Genomic DNA, 14,883 nt, shown 5'->3' with positions numbered 1-14,883 from the left:
GTGTGATGTCTAAAGCAAACTAACATGTTGAGCATGAATTGGTCCATGCAGACCCTAGCAGGAGGGAACTTTTAGTTTGCTTAAACTTAAAGTCCACCAGAGAACTTTTAGTTTGCACCGGCAGGGTCTCCACAGACCAACCAATGTACAACATCTTAGTGCGCTTTAGAAATGACCCCTTCCCCACAGTGCACATTGCTGTTTCATGTAAACACGCCCTAAAAGGCAAATTAAGCAAACCCAAAGAAAAGATCCTGACGCCAATACACCTGAGCTGGCTGGCTTCTGTGTAAATAGATAAGGTGTGGATATCTGAAGCCTCATTCTCCTCTCATTGACGCAGGTTTACACTAGTGACATGTAAGCACTTTATTTTTAAGACCTAAAACTCTGAATTTGAACACCCCAAAATAAAGGGAGTAGGCTAGGGGTGGAAAATGGTCTAGTGGTTAGAGCTATAGCTTGAGTCTCTAGACATGTGGGTGTAATCCTCTGCTCTGCCACAGATTTCCTGTGTGAGTTTAGGCAAGTCACTAAGGGTAGGTCTATACTCACCGTCCGGGTCGACGCGGTGAGTTCGACTTCTCGGAGTTCGAACTATCGCGTCTAATCATGACGTGATAGTTCGAACTCCCCGCGTGCTCCGGTCGACTCCGGAACTCCACCACCGTGAACGGCAGTGGCGGAGTCGACCTTGGAGCCGTGGAGTTCGACCCTGCCGCGTCTGGACGGGTAAGTCAGTCGAACTAGGGTACTTCGAGTTCAGCTACGCTATTCGCGTAGCTGAACTTGCGTACCCTAGTTCGACCCCCCCCCCCTTAGTGTAGACCAGGCCTAAGGCCCAGATCCTCAAAGGTATTTAGGCTTCTAACTTCCACTTCGGGTATGTCTACACTACCCTCCGGATCGGCGGGTAGTGATCGATCTATTGGGGATCGATTTATCTCATCTAGTGTAGATGCAATAAAATCGATCGCCGATCGCTCTGCCGTCGACTCCGGAACTCCACAGCGGTGAGAAGCGGAAGTGGAGTCGACAGGGGAGCAGCAGCGGTTGACTCACGCCATCCTCACGGCCAGGTAAATCAACCTAAGATATGCTGACTTCAGCTACGCGAATAGCATAGCTGAAGTTGCGTATCTTAGGTCGACCCCCCACTCAGTGTAGCCTTAGCCTCAATCTCTTAGTCCCTTTGTTGCCCATCTGTAAAATGGAGATAGGAGTACTTCCCTACCTCACAGGGATATTGTGATACATTACAGATTCTGAGGTGCTCAGATGCTGTTGTAATAGGGACCAGAGAAAAAGAAGTCCAGTTCTAGCATTTGTAGCTCAAGAAAATCTGTACTTCTCAATAAAGGTGAATATGTGAGAGAGTTTACAGTTAGCTTCATCTGCAGAAGTTATGAAGGCTGAGTCCTCCCTCACTTACACAGGGGTAAATCAGGCGCAACACCGAGGTCAATGGATTTACACCAGTGTCAACCTGGGGTGAGAAGAGAATCAGGCTGGATGTAAATTATTTTCTCGAATAGAAAAATGATTCCACTAAATACAAGGGACCAGATCCTCAGCTGCTGTAAATCGTGCCATTAACTTCAGTGGAGTCATGTGGATCTGCATTGCCACCAGCTGAGCACTGGGCTCTAATTATGTTGAATGATCACAGGGTATCACTGCAAAGCCTATTCATTGCATTACACTTGAAACGGGGGCAAAATAATGCTAGCTTGGGGCAAATTAGGCGACCCAAAGAGAAGATTGAAATTAGGTTTAAAAGGCTTGAGTTTAGGGTCTGCTTCTCGATGGACTCCACTTGTGTAATTCCCACTAATGTGGCCCTGATGCAGTGAGGTACATACCTAACTTTAAGCACATTAGTTGCCTTGTTGAGATAACCTTTCTGAGCAGGAGCTCTGTGTTAAGAGAGGCTACCCACTTTCTCCGGGCATCCATTTTGATCAGAAGAGAGCACTCTAGCCTTGGACAAGATAAGAGAGAAGGTCCTCTCATGGATCAATTATTGTATTTAGCTGTTACCATTCAAGCAAAAGATCTTGGCGTCATCACGGATAGTTCCCTGAAAACATCTGCTCAATGTGCAGCAGCAGTCAAAAAAGCTAACAGAATGCTGGGAACCATTAGGAATGGGATAGATAATAAAACAGAAAATATCATAATGCCATTATATATACGCATGATACACCCACACCTTGAATACTGATTGCAGTTCTGGTTGCCTCATCTAAAAAAAAAAAAGATATATTAGAATTGGAAAAGATGCAGAGAAGGGCAACAAAAATGATTAAGAGTATGGAACAGCTTCCGTATGAGAAGAGATTAAAAAGACTGTAAAAGCAGCAAAGAATCCTGTGTCACCTTATAGACTAACAGACGTTCTGCAGCATGAGCTTTCGTGGGCGAATACCCACTTCATCGGATGCAAGTCTTGCATCCGATGAAGTGGGTATTCACCCACGAAAGCTCATGCTGCAAAACGTCTGTTAGTCTATAAGGTTCCACAGGATTCTTTGCTGCTTTTACAGATCCAGACTAACACGGCTACCCCTCTGATATTAAAAAGACTGTTACTGTTCATCTTAGAAAATAAATTATTAAGAGTGGGGGTCGATAGAGGTCTATAAAATCATGAATGATATGGAGAAAGTGAATAAGGAAGTGTTATTTACCCCTTCATGTAACACAAGAACTAGGGGTCTCCGTATGAAATTTATAGCCAGCAGGTTTAAAACAAACATGATGAAGTACTTCTCTCAATGAACCTGTGGAACTTGTTGCCATGGGGTGTTGTGAAGGCCAGAAGTACAACTAGGTTCAAAAGATAATTAGATAAGCTTATGGAGGATAGGTCCATCAATGGCTATTAGCCAAGAAGATCAGGGATGTAACCCCATGCTCTGAGTGTCCTTACACCTCCAACTGCCAGAAACTGGGACTGGATGATAGGGAATGGATCACTCAAAATCACCCTGTTCTGTTTATTCCCTTTGAAGCATTGGGCTCTGGCCACTGTCAGAAACTGGCCTAGATGGAACATTACTGGGCTAAATGGACCATTTGTCCAACCTAGTATGGCCACTTTTATGCTCTTATTCTGGGGAAGGCAATGTAATGTAGACATGACATTACTACTCCGTCTAGGACAGAACCTACGGAAGCCCTGTAACAGGGTGTACCCACATTTGTTGCTCCCTGACAGATGCACCAATACCTTGGCACACCCTTCCTAAGAAGTTGTCCTGCTAGAAGGGAAGAACAGCAAGTTTGGACCTCCAGTGATTGCCTAGAGAGGCCTCTCATGATCGACAAGAGTTGGCCCTTCTGCACTTAGAAGGGCCAGAAGCAGGCACAGACCAATCAGGGCCCAGCAGGCCAGATAAAGATGGCTGGCTGTGTCTACTTGGGGGCCAGTTCTGGGTGAAGCTGGGGTAGGGAAGGAAGCCTCTTCTTCATGGCCTGGTCAGGGGATTAGCCCTGATAGTATTCACCTGGGATCTCTGTGGAGAATTACTGTTTAATTAGATGAGCCTTGCGGTCCCTCCTAACCTCATGATTCTATAATTCTAAGTTATGGACTTTAATGCCCAAGTTGCTATTTTGAGTTCAGTGTTAATTTGTTTTTGGTGACAGGCTGTGTTTAATTAGTCTGAGGGAACTATAGAGTCCAGTCTGTGTCCAGCAACGTCAGTAAAGAATCACCTTTATGCTAACTGCAACCGAAGCTCTGGTGTGAAAGACACTACAAGGATTTCCCATCAGGCTCTTGGCTGTGCTGCAATGACCTTGGCACTTCAAAAGCGCAGGGATAATTGGCGACATTTTGCTCCGTTGTGCCTTATTTGCATGGCAGCTCTGACCAGTGGGAAATCTTAGCTGGTAACTGAGAGTTAAACAAACACAATCCCCCTAAATGTATATAATTTCTGGGGGAAGGGAAAGGAGGAGGGCAGTTTTGCCACAGTTCTTGGTAGCTGGAATCCAGTGGGACTCCTCTGTCAAAGTCATGAAGTACAAGAGCTTAATTTGGACTTGATGGGAACCCAGTTTATGTCCCTGTCGGATAATGTGGCTTGAGGCTGTTCCACAATAAAGCACTACATTCAGCCACCAGCCTTATCAGCAGGACCCATCTGCCCTTTCACAGGTAAGCTGGAATTGCTTAACACTGTGGCTCCCCAAAACTAATAGAACCTTTCAGCGCAGCTTAGGCTATCACTCCACTACCTTGACATCAATTTCTAAAATAAAATGAAAGGCTAATTGGTAAAATCAGTTTTTTCCCCCACATAAATGATGACCAAATACATTTTCAAATCAAGATTTCAGCCCCAGTATTTGTAGTAAACCACTCGTAATACCAAGGGTTTGACTTAAACCCACAAAAAGAGAAAAAAGGGAAATTCAGAGCGACGGACGAAAGTTCAGGTAGAACTCACCAAGCCAAGTTTGCTACTGTTGCTGCAGATTGTTGTGCCAACCTCGGTCCCTCATTTGACGGGGGGACAGGATGTGGTGGGAGTAGCTATTAATCTTCACTGGTGGAGTTTACTGGATGTAGCATGTAGCACAGCTCTCTAGATTATGTATTTATCTGGCCCCATCACAGTAGTAGCTGAGTACCTCACAATCTTTAATGAATTCATCCTTTCATCACCTATCTGAGGAGGGAAGGACTCTTAGCCCTGTTTTACAGATGGGAAACTGAGGCACAGAGTGGCTAAAGTGACGTGCCCAAGGTCACAGAGGAAGTCTGTGGTGGAGCAGAGAAGGGAAAGCATGAGAACATAAGAATGGCCATACTGGGTCAGACCAAAAGGTCCATCTAGCCCAGTATCCTGTCTCCCGACAGTGGCCAATGCCAGGTGCCCCAGAGAGGGAGTGAACCCAACAGGCAATGATCAAGTGATCTCTCTCCTGCCATCCATCTCCACCCTCTGACAAACAGAGGCTAGGGACACCCTTCCTTACCCAGCCTGGGTAATATCCAGCTCTCCTAAAACCTGGGCTAGTGCCCTAATCCAGTGGGTCTCAAACTTTTTTACTGGCGACCCCTTTCACATCTCCAGCCTCTGAGTGCGACCCCCCCTAATAAATTAAACACACTGTTTAATATATTTAACACCATTATAAATGCTGGAAGCAAGCGGAGTTTGGAGTGGAGGTTGACAGCTCGTGACCCCCCATGTAATGACCCCATGACCCCGTGAGGGCTCCTGACCCCCCAGTTTGAGAACCCCTGCCCTAATCATTGTACCACCCTTCCTCTCCCACTCTATGCAGCATTGCTTCGTTTTGGGAGTGACACTAACTGGATGCAGGCTCTGGTGGCATAGAGGCTCAGGGTACCTGGAGCGACTACAGCCACCCATGTGTGAAGTTACTACTGCCAGATCCCTCTCTCAGGATGTGCGGCAGCTTCTCCTAGTTCAGACCCCCCTGGAGTGATTGTGGTTCATCAGGCTGTGCCATCTTACTGCCGCTCTTTTAGAATGATGCAAGAGCACTGACCAATGCAAGAGTTCTTGAAACATTGTACGGCGTGGATAGGGTGACCATATTTTCCAAAGGGAAAACAGGACACCTCATGGGGCTGCCCCCCCCCACCTCACTGCCCCTGCACAGGGCTGGCTCAAGCTGCCCGCCTACATCCCCTCTCTGCCCATGGTGTGAGGCTGGGATTGCTGGAACCCTGCCTGCCCCCCATGAATGAGCCCTGCCTCCCTTCCCCCCCCCACGCCCCCGCAAGAGCCTGGCATCTCCACTCGTATGTCCCCCCCCGCATGTTCCGCCGTACCACACCCCATTTTTTTTTGGACAAAAATGGGCATTTGTCAAGTCGGCAAGAGCAAACAGGACAAACGCTCACTTTTGCCCAAAAAGTTGGGATGGCCGGGACAGGGCTTAAAAAGGGACTGTCCCGGCCAAAATGTATAGTCACCCTAGGTGTGGCTCCAAAGCTGAAATTGGTGAAAAACCGAGGGATTGCGTTTGAGTGTCCTGTCCGCTCTGCACTGTCATAGTCCGTTCCCTTTAAGAAGCCAAAGCGGCAACAGAAGCAGGATTGCTGGTCCCAGCGAGCCTGAAGACCAGGCCTGCAGGCTGTTCCTCAGAAGATACTAATGAACACCAAAGATAGGGGAAACAGAGCAGACAGCTTCTCCCCAAAGGCATCAAAAGGGAAGGCTATTGCAGTGCATCCCTCCTCAGAAGTAGCTTAACATAAAAGGATGGATTTAGGCCCCTTGACCAGGGTGTATCTACAGAGTCCCACACCTACTGATAAAGGAGGAGGGGAGTCCTCATGGTTGCTGTGGAAGAGGCCTCTTTGGGGCAGGTGAGGAATGAAAGACAGACCTAGGCTTATTCTGGTGAAGGAGAGGGAGTGGTGAACCTTTAACTGGGCACATGAAGTTGGTATCCCTAGTGAACCTCAGACTTGCGTTCACCGACACAAATGGGGTTCACAGACCTGTCATCGTAATGTATTGTATCATTGGCTTCTATAGGAACCCAGGACCAGAAGAGACCTCCTAGCTTATGTATGCTTTCACCGGTACTGAAAACTTGGTGGTGGGACGGCAACGATAAAATAACCGTCACTTATACGGCCCTATCCATTTTCAAGGAACTCTATTGTTATCATTTCATTATTTTACTTTATTGCAGTCATGCCTGGGAGCTGCAGTCCTGGACCAGGACCTCATCATGCTAGGTGCTGTACAGACACAGAACGAAACGATGGTCCCTGCCCAAAGGAGCTTGCAATCTGAGTATGAAATACACATATTTTTAATCCACATCCATGCTTGACGAGGCAGGCGAATAAGCGTTACCCACACTGACACATTAGGAGCTTGTGCCACCCAGATGGGCTGATGTAATTTGCCCAAGTCAGTTGGACCAGTGGCTGAGTCAAGACTGACTCAGAAGAGTTCCTAGCTCCATGCCCTATCCAAGTTACCTCTTAATAGAAAATAAAAGGAAACAGGAGGCAGCAGTCAGATAAGAATGCTCTTGGTTGTGATCACAAAGTGCTACATGAACTAACTCGGGACAGAGCAGCTTCATTTAATTAGCCCCCAGGCCAAATCCCCAGGAACTTTGCCCATTACGTTATATGCTGTTGCATGTGGAACTTCCTCTACTGCTTGGCTAACACACAGGAATCTGCTGTTTAGAAAGTCATTTTCCTGTCCAGATAAACAATTCCACCACAATAGCCTAATTCCTGGCACCGAGACCTCATTTAAATGTTGGTCAGCGGAGGCTCACAATTAATGTTTAATTAGTAAACTCATTACAAAGACAGGAAGCCTCAGACTTTCCCTTCATTCTCTTTCAGGCCTCAGAAAGGAAGGACTGGGCCTGTCTTTTGGCTTCTGATTTAGCAGACAGACGTTTCTGTCCTCCCTGCTCTGAACATTTGCTTTCCCTTAAGCAGGCAGGCATGACCGGACTATGCTGAATGCTTGGCTTGAAATCATCTCCTTAACATGGATATTTCTTTCTAAATGAACCTAGTCTTGGTGGAAGGTGTCATAGGTGTGGGTGGGGGAGCAGTGCTGTAAAGGCTCTGGAGGGCTAGGTGGTAGGCCGAAGCCAGGATATATGTGGTTCTCGAAGGTCGGAGCTGTGGACTTTTATGGGCAGGATCCAACTACTCTCATGAAATTATAAAGAGAAAATCCTGAGAGTTTCAGCTGGCAGAGTTTTCACGCTCCCCCATATGGGAACTGGAGCACAGAGCAGAAATGAGCTAAGGCCCACTCTAGATTATGAAGCAGATTTCTTGGGTATGCTCAGGCTGTGTCGATACTAAAAGCTAGGGAGGTGATTCCCTGCTCGTGGACATATACTCACAGCAGCTCAGTGAGAGCTAGCCTGACCATCAGTAGTAGTGTTGCCGCAGTAGCATAATGGATCTGTGCTGAGTCTGAACCCACCGTTTTTAGGGGGATTTGTAGTCTGCTCAGCTCAGTCATACCTCCACTGCCTCCACGGTGCGTCCAAAGCTCTGCTGCTATTTATACTTGAAGTGGCTTGATGAGAGCTAGTGGGAGTATGTGTAAACCAGCAGAAGAATCACTTATAGGCAGCTAACTTGCTAGACAATATAATTCCCCCTAGTACACCCAGCACATAGTTCACACCATGAGAAGAAAACGTCTTGTGGTTAAGTGACTGGACTAACCAATAACTCAAGAGAATTAGGCTCAAGTCCTCACTCTGTCTCAGATTTCCTACATGGCCCTGTGCACACAGTGTAATGTTCCTGTGTCTTGGATCCCCATTGCTAACATAGGAAAAACAGTACTTCCCTTATCTTACTTGTCTATTGACATAATCACCATCATCATCTTCTGGTTTTGTTAGAAGACAGCCTAGCAGAATTGGACCCTGGTCTTTGTGAGGGCCCATATACACCCCTGTATTGCCAAAGATAATTATCAACCAAACGCTATGTTTGTGTCAATCAGGGTTGCAACCTTAAAAGCATGGCACTAAAAAGTGGAGGGGAAAGATTTGTGCATTCCTTTCTACCTTCCCATTGCATACAACACTTTCAACAGCATACCCTGGGCTCCATAAGGATTTCACTTCCATCTCTCCCAGCTAACAAGCGGCAAAACGTACCCAGCTTCATCAAACTTGCACTCCAGTGCAACACCTGAACAGTGACCTCATCTGCATTGATATCACATGTCTGACTGGCACACAGTTCATTCATTTGGGGATTTATTTTGCCTTAGCACGGCTGCAATTCTGGTTCAGGGCAGTGGAAAAGGTTGTGTTAGAGACGTGGGTGCTGGGCCTCCACTGACCTCGTACAAACGCTTTGCTAATTTATTTAAAAAACAGAGCAAAGCGTTCAGTAGCTCTTTCTTTATCTGTCTTCTATGTGGGGGTTCATTGCTTTAGTTATAGGCAATAATAATCGTAGTGAATTCCATGAGAATTTAAAGTATTGGGGGTAGCCATGTTGTATCCACAAAAACAACAAGGAGTCCGGTGGCATTTTAAAGATTAACAGATTTATTTGGGCATAAGATTTCATGGGTAAAAAACCCACTTCTTCAGATGCATGGAATGAAAATTACAGATACAGGCATTATTATACTGACACACATGAAGAGAAGGGAGTTACCTCACAAGTGGAGAACCAGTGTTGACAGGCCCAATTCAATCAGGGTGGATGCAGTCCACTTCCAATAATTGATGAGGAGGTGTCAATTCCAGGAGAGGGAAAACTGTTTTTGTAGTGAGCCAGCCACACCCAGTCCCTATTCAAGCCCAAATTAATGGTGTTAAATTTGCAAATGAATTTTAGTTCTGCAGTTTCTCTTTGAAGTCTGTTTCTGAGGCTTTTTTGTTCAAGTATGGCTACCTTTAAATCTATTATAGAATGGCCAGGAAGATTGAAGTGTTCTCCTACTGGCTTTTGTATGTTACTATTTCTGATGTCCGATTTGTGTCCATTTATTCTTTTATGTATTGGGTGGGAATTTAGGCAGCACTTAAAGATGAGAGTTGAACTCCTGGCTTCCCCACTAGCTCCTATTAGCCTCCCCAGGAATGGAATGAGAAGTTTGCAATGTGGTGGATTTGTCATCAAATTGCAATTCAGCAGGTTTGGCTTGGCATTCATATTTTTCCATTATGGCTAAACATTCTAAAATACTCTATAGACAAACTCTATGAATATCTGATATTCTAGGAGTGGGCACATGAGGAGCAGCAGTGTGCCCAACAGACAGGCCCTTAAATATTTTAGATTTCTTGCTAAAGAGATGGAAAGAAAAAGCAGAAAAGCTATGACAAAAATGGCTCATGGGGTTATTTGGAATTTTTTTTATTCTCTCTGCATCAGCTCACAAGCTCATGGTCCAGTGATGTCCCTTTTTCAGGTGCTGAAAGGAAGTTTTGGCTGCTAAGTTTAGCTTTGTCTGGTTGTGTCTTGTCTCTGTTTGCTCAAGGAACAATTAGTCTATACGCATTTTATTCCTTTATTGTTGATGTCTGAAATCATAACCTCTCCTTTCATTTTGAGAGTCTGCTATCTAAGCAGCAGATCTAGCCTGGATTCATTGGTTTCTTTAGCATTACATCTGTAAGGCTTTTTTTTTTAGAGATGGAGAGAGCTAACCTGTGACAATTTACGGAAGTGCTTAGAGAGGTATTAAGCAGGTGTATTAGACAGGCCTTCTCTTCTTTGTGTGGTGGGAATGGAAGGCCAAATAGTCTTCTATTTAAGGCTCTGCCATTTCCCTGTGACTTTGGAGAAACTACTTAGGCCAAATTTTTCGAGTTAGGCCCCTACATCAGTATTTAAGAGAAGTTGTTGAAATTTTCAAAATTTCAAGTAATATTTTCTTCCTTGCTCCTGCAACAAGGAGAAATAAGCTACTGCAGCTCTTTACAAGATGGCATTTACCCCTCACCCAAGGTGCTGATCATTTTCTGCTCTCACCCCACCCACTTGGTCATGGGAAGCAGTGGCCCTTAGAAGCCAGCTCTCTTGTGCCCAGACTAGCCATCCAGGCAGATTGTACAAAGGAGGGCAAGGTATGTTTATTGGCGGGGGAGTTGTGGTCCCTTAGGCCAGATGTACAAAGGGACTTAGGTGTCTAGATAATCACTGGAACAACACTGGATCCACAAAGCCTGAGTTAGGTGGCTAAGCTCCAGGGCCGCCGGGGCAGGGGGGGGCAAGTGGGGCAATTTGCCCCAGGCCCCGGGCCCCGCAGGGGCCACCATGAGAATATAGTATTCTATAGTATTGCAACTTTTTTTTATGGAAGGAGTCCCCGAAACTGCTTTGCCCCAGGCCTCCTGAATACTCTGGGCAGCCCTGCTAAGCTCCCAGTAAAATGCATGGTGTGGGGGAGAGGCACTAAGAATGCGATCCACAAAAGCCAGGCAGGGAGCCACTTAAACTAGCCATGGGACATGCCAACAAGAGGGATGTGTCCTAAGCCACACCCCGCTCATGGAGATAGGCGACAATCTCTGCTTGTGAGCCAGAACCAAGAACCCCTCTCTTGGAGTCAGGCAGCACAGGCACCTGAGTAGTTCCTTGTGAAAATGAGTTCGGTGCCTGCCTCAGTCCACACAAAACAGCTTTTAGCCCACTGGTTAGAGCACTCATCTGGGAGAGCCAGTTTCAGTGCCCTCCTTTGCTGGAGGAAGGGAGAATGTGAACCAGGGTGATCACGCAAAGATCTCTCTGGAACACCTGGCATTGGCCACTGTCCGAAGACAGGATGCTGGGCGAGATGGACCCAGTATGGCCAATCTCCCACACCTCTCAGGACTGTGTACTAACCACTGAGCTATGGGATATTCTAATGTAGGGCAGCCTCAATCTCTGCTATTGAAGCTACTCCACTGTGTATAAATAATGTAAGAGTCATTGGGCCAGAGCGAGCATGAGAATGTGCCGTACAACCTTGCACGGCTATTGGCAATGTAGCCCTAAGTGAGAATCTATTGTTTTTATTATTGTTTGTGTTGTGGTAGTACCTAAAAGCCCTGATCTAGGACTCACAGCCTTATTGTGTTAGGTGCTGCACAAACACAAAATGAAAAGACAGTTCCTTTCCCAGGGAGCTTAAAGTCTAAAGGCTTGACTCAAAGCTCACAAAAGTCAACAAGAGCCTTTCTGATGACTTCAGTGGGCCTGGGATAATATCGTCTAATTCTTATATTGCACTTTTAGTCCGTGGATCTCAAAGTACTATACAGAGAAGGTAAGTATTAGAGCTGGTCAGGAATTTTGCATAAGAAAAATTCCATGGGAAAATTTCAATTTTGTCAGAAAATGTTGTTTTCCAGTGGAAAACTGCTCCCAGCTCTATGATTTCCAGGCTCCTGGCTCCTTGGCAGCCCCTGGCTCCAAGCTGCCTGGCTCCCCAAGTTTCCAGACAGGTTGTTGGGGTTCAGGGACATTGGGGAACCTGGGATACAGATAGAAAAAGTCAAAATAAAATGTAGTTTTGCCATTTTCAAAACAGAATTTCGTAATTCCCATTCTGTGAGAAATTTCCAAATTTCATTGTGTTCCAAATTTATTTTGAAATTTCCAAATTTCCTGCAAAACAGGAATTCCAGTTTCTGGCAAGCCCTGGTAAGTATCATGGTCCCCTTTCTACAGATGGGGAAACTGAGGCCCAGAGTATGGAAGTGATTTACCTGCAGTTGGGCAGCAGGCCAGGAGCAGAGCTGAGACTAGATCCTACTTCGCCAGGCCAGTGCTTGATTCACTGGACCACGTCATAAGTATATTATAAGAGATGACACGTGGCTATAACAGACAGGACAGAGGGGGTGGGGGAGTAAAGCATACACAATTAATTGTGTGAGACTGTTCTGCTTTGCAGAGTGTCTTAGTGAGAATCATTGAGGCTGTGCCTTAAATTTGATCGCAGTATTAATATTTTTAAGACTGCCTTCACGGGGTTTTATTTTAGATTGCTTCACCTGGTACCCCAAGTAAAGGAACATGTCAGAGTGCTGGGTCCTGATGTTTAGCAAGTAGCTAATTTTATAAGCTGCCTGGCTCCTTCAATAGCAAACCATGGACTTATCCTCATAAAATAAGCTTTGCAAGTTTAAGCATAAGTTATAGGATGCTTCATTTCCCATTTTTTTTATTAAGTTTAAATTCAGGGACAAAAATAAAACAACTCAGAGTTCGTGACCTGTTCAGGAATGCAATTATCCCATAAACATCACAAGCAGGATTTGTTACAAGGTAGAAACATGATCCCTTTAAAAAGTTGCCTCTCTCCAAAGTACCTGAAGATGGTCAAGAACAGAATAACGAAATGGGCAGTTTTGGTTTTAACCCTGCTCCCCCAACCATAGAAAGCCTTAAAAAAAGACCCATCTCCTGTAGTCAAGTTTCATGGCAAACAAGAACTACCAAGCAGCCCCCTGATTACTTTTATCTACGTAAATCTAATCCTATGATACACCTCTTGTTTCCTATACTTGATTTGCCACTTTACTAGTCCCGAATCCATCAGATGCATTGTGGTTGGCTCACTGTGAACAAACAGAACCTGACAGTTTCCTTCCTTAAAGTAAACAGAACTGGTACTTAGACACAGTTCAAAGACTTTAACACTCCCAGCATAACCATTATTACCCCTTAGGTGGGCAAGCAGAGCCAGTCTTTCCTTCTAGTAAAGGAGCCTTCTTTTATTTCCCCTTCACATTTTTACTGGCAGTAAAATACTGTATAATTACTGGGCCTGCTTTTTACAATCCTCTGCTTCCAGGTTTTCCTTGCCAGGTGAAATATCCATTTATACCACCCAGTTGTTTACCTTCATTCCGCCTTACGAGAAACTTTTTCATGTCGTGCCGCTCAAAAAGCAATTCAAGGGATGGCTTTTACAATGCATCTCATATTCCTCTGGGCTACAAGCTTTAAGAATGATGCTTATGCCGGCAGATCTCATATAATAATATAATAATTAATAATACTTTGCATTCTATGATGCCTTCGATCCAGGAATCTCACAACGATTTATAATGATGGTGAAATGGGAACAACAGCACCTACTTCTCTGGGGGCTGTGAAATTTAACAGTTGCAAAGCACCTAAGGTTAGATTTTCAAGTGCTCAGCACCCACAAATGAGGCCAGATTTTCACAAGATCTCAGTTCTCATTTAGGCACCTGAGTAAGGATCAGATAGATCAGATATTCAAAAGTGCTCAGATCCCAGCTGCTCCCATTGTGATACATATGACCAGATTTTCCAAAGAGCTTAGAACTAGAGTTGGGGGTTGAATTTGACTTCCCCCTTTCCTCCCTCCCCCCCACCCTCAAATGCCCCCATGGCAAATGTCAGTGTTTCAAAAACAATTTTGGCTGAAAACTATAAATTTTCAACTAGCCCTAGTCAGAGCCCAGTATACTGAGCTCTCTGGAAAAATATGGCCAATTACTTTGATGCCTAAAAATGTAATCCTATAGCGATCCTAAGAGGAAAGGCACGAGAAGGATTTATATCCTTTTACATAGCTATCATTTAGGGCTACCCTTCACAAAAACCCTCTATGTTCTGGTCTGCACTACAAACTTTTGCTTAGCATACCTCTGTCAGTCAAGGGTGAGAAGCGCTACGATGCTTGACCGACATAGCTGCAAAAACCCCTAGTTAGATGTAATTATACCAGCAAAACTGTGTTTTTGCCAATATAGCTTATTTCACTTGGGGGTGGAGGGAAGGCTGGAATAAGCCATACTGGGATAACTGCAGTTTGGCAGATATTAGCAGTGTCCACATTAGGAGTTCTTTACTAGTGTTGCATATGGCCTAAGACTGGAAAGTTATCCTCATCAGCCCCATTTTATAGCTCGAGAAACTGAGGCACAGAGAGGGCCAGGAGATTGAAGGATGTCACACAGCAATTCTGTGCCAGAGCCAGCAACAGAACTGTGGTCTCCTAACTACCAAGCGTTGTGCTTTTTAACCACTAGACCATGAATCCTGTTTTTCCCCCCCTCCCTCCTTTCATGCTGTTACTCATGCAGGCCTACAGTAGGCAGAGGAAAGGCTGAAAGATTAAAGGGAATGCGTGGTTGAAATGGAAGTCAGGATGCCTTGTCAATCTGAGGGGCTCTGGAACATTTTTCCATAGAGTAAGCCACCGCCCCTCCCACTTGTGATCATGTAACATCCCTCAGGCAAACACAACAACTGCCTAAATAGAAAAGGAGCATATTTCCTTAGCCTTTAACTTGTAATGCAGCTTAGCAGCTGGAAATAAAATGGATGATCCAGTCCCACGTGCCCTCCCTGACTCTCCATGAATTACCAAGCAAGTGATCCATGGGCCATCAGTGATCTTT

This window comes from Mauremys reevesii, linkage group 1 (genome assembly GCF_016161935.1).
Source record: "Mauremys reevesii isolate NIE-2019 linkage group 1, ASM1616193v1, whole genome shotgun sequence".
Lineage (NCBI taxonomy): Eukaryota > Metazoa > Chordata > Testudines > Geoemydidae > Mauremys > Mauremys reevesii.
The sequence above is the reverse complement of the archived record's forward strand: the minus strand, read 5'-3'. Positions refer to the sequence as shown.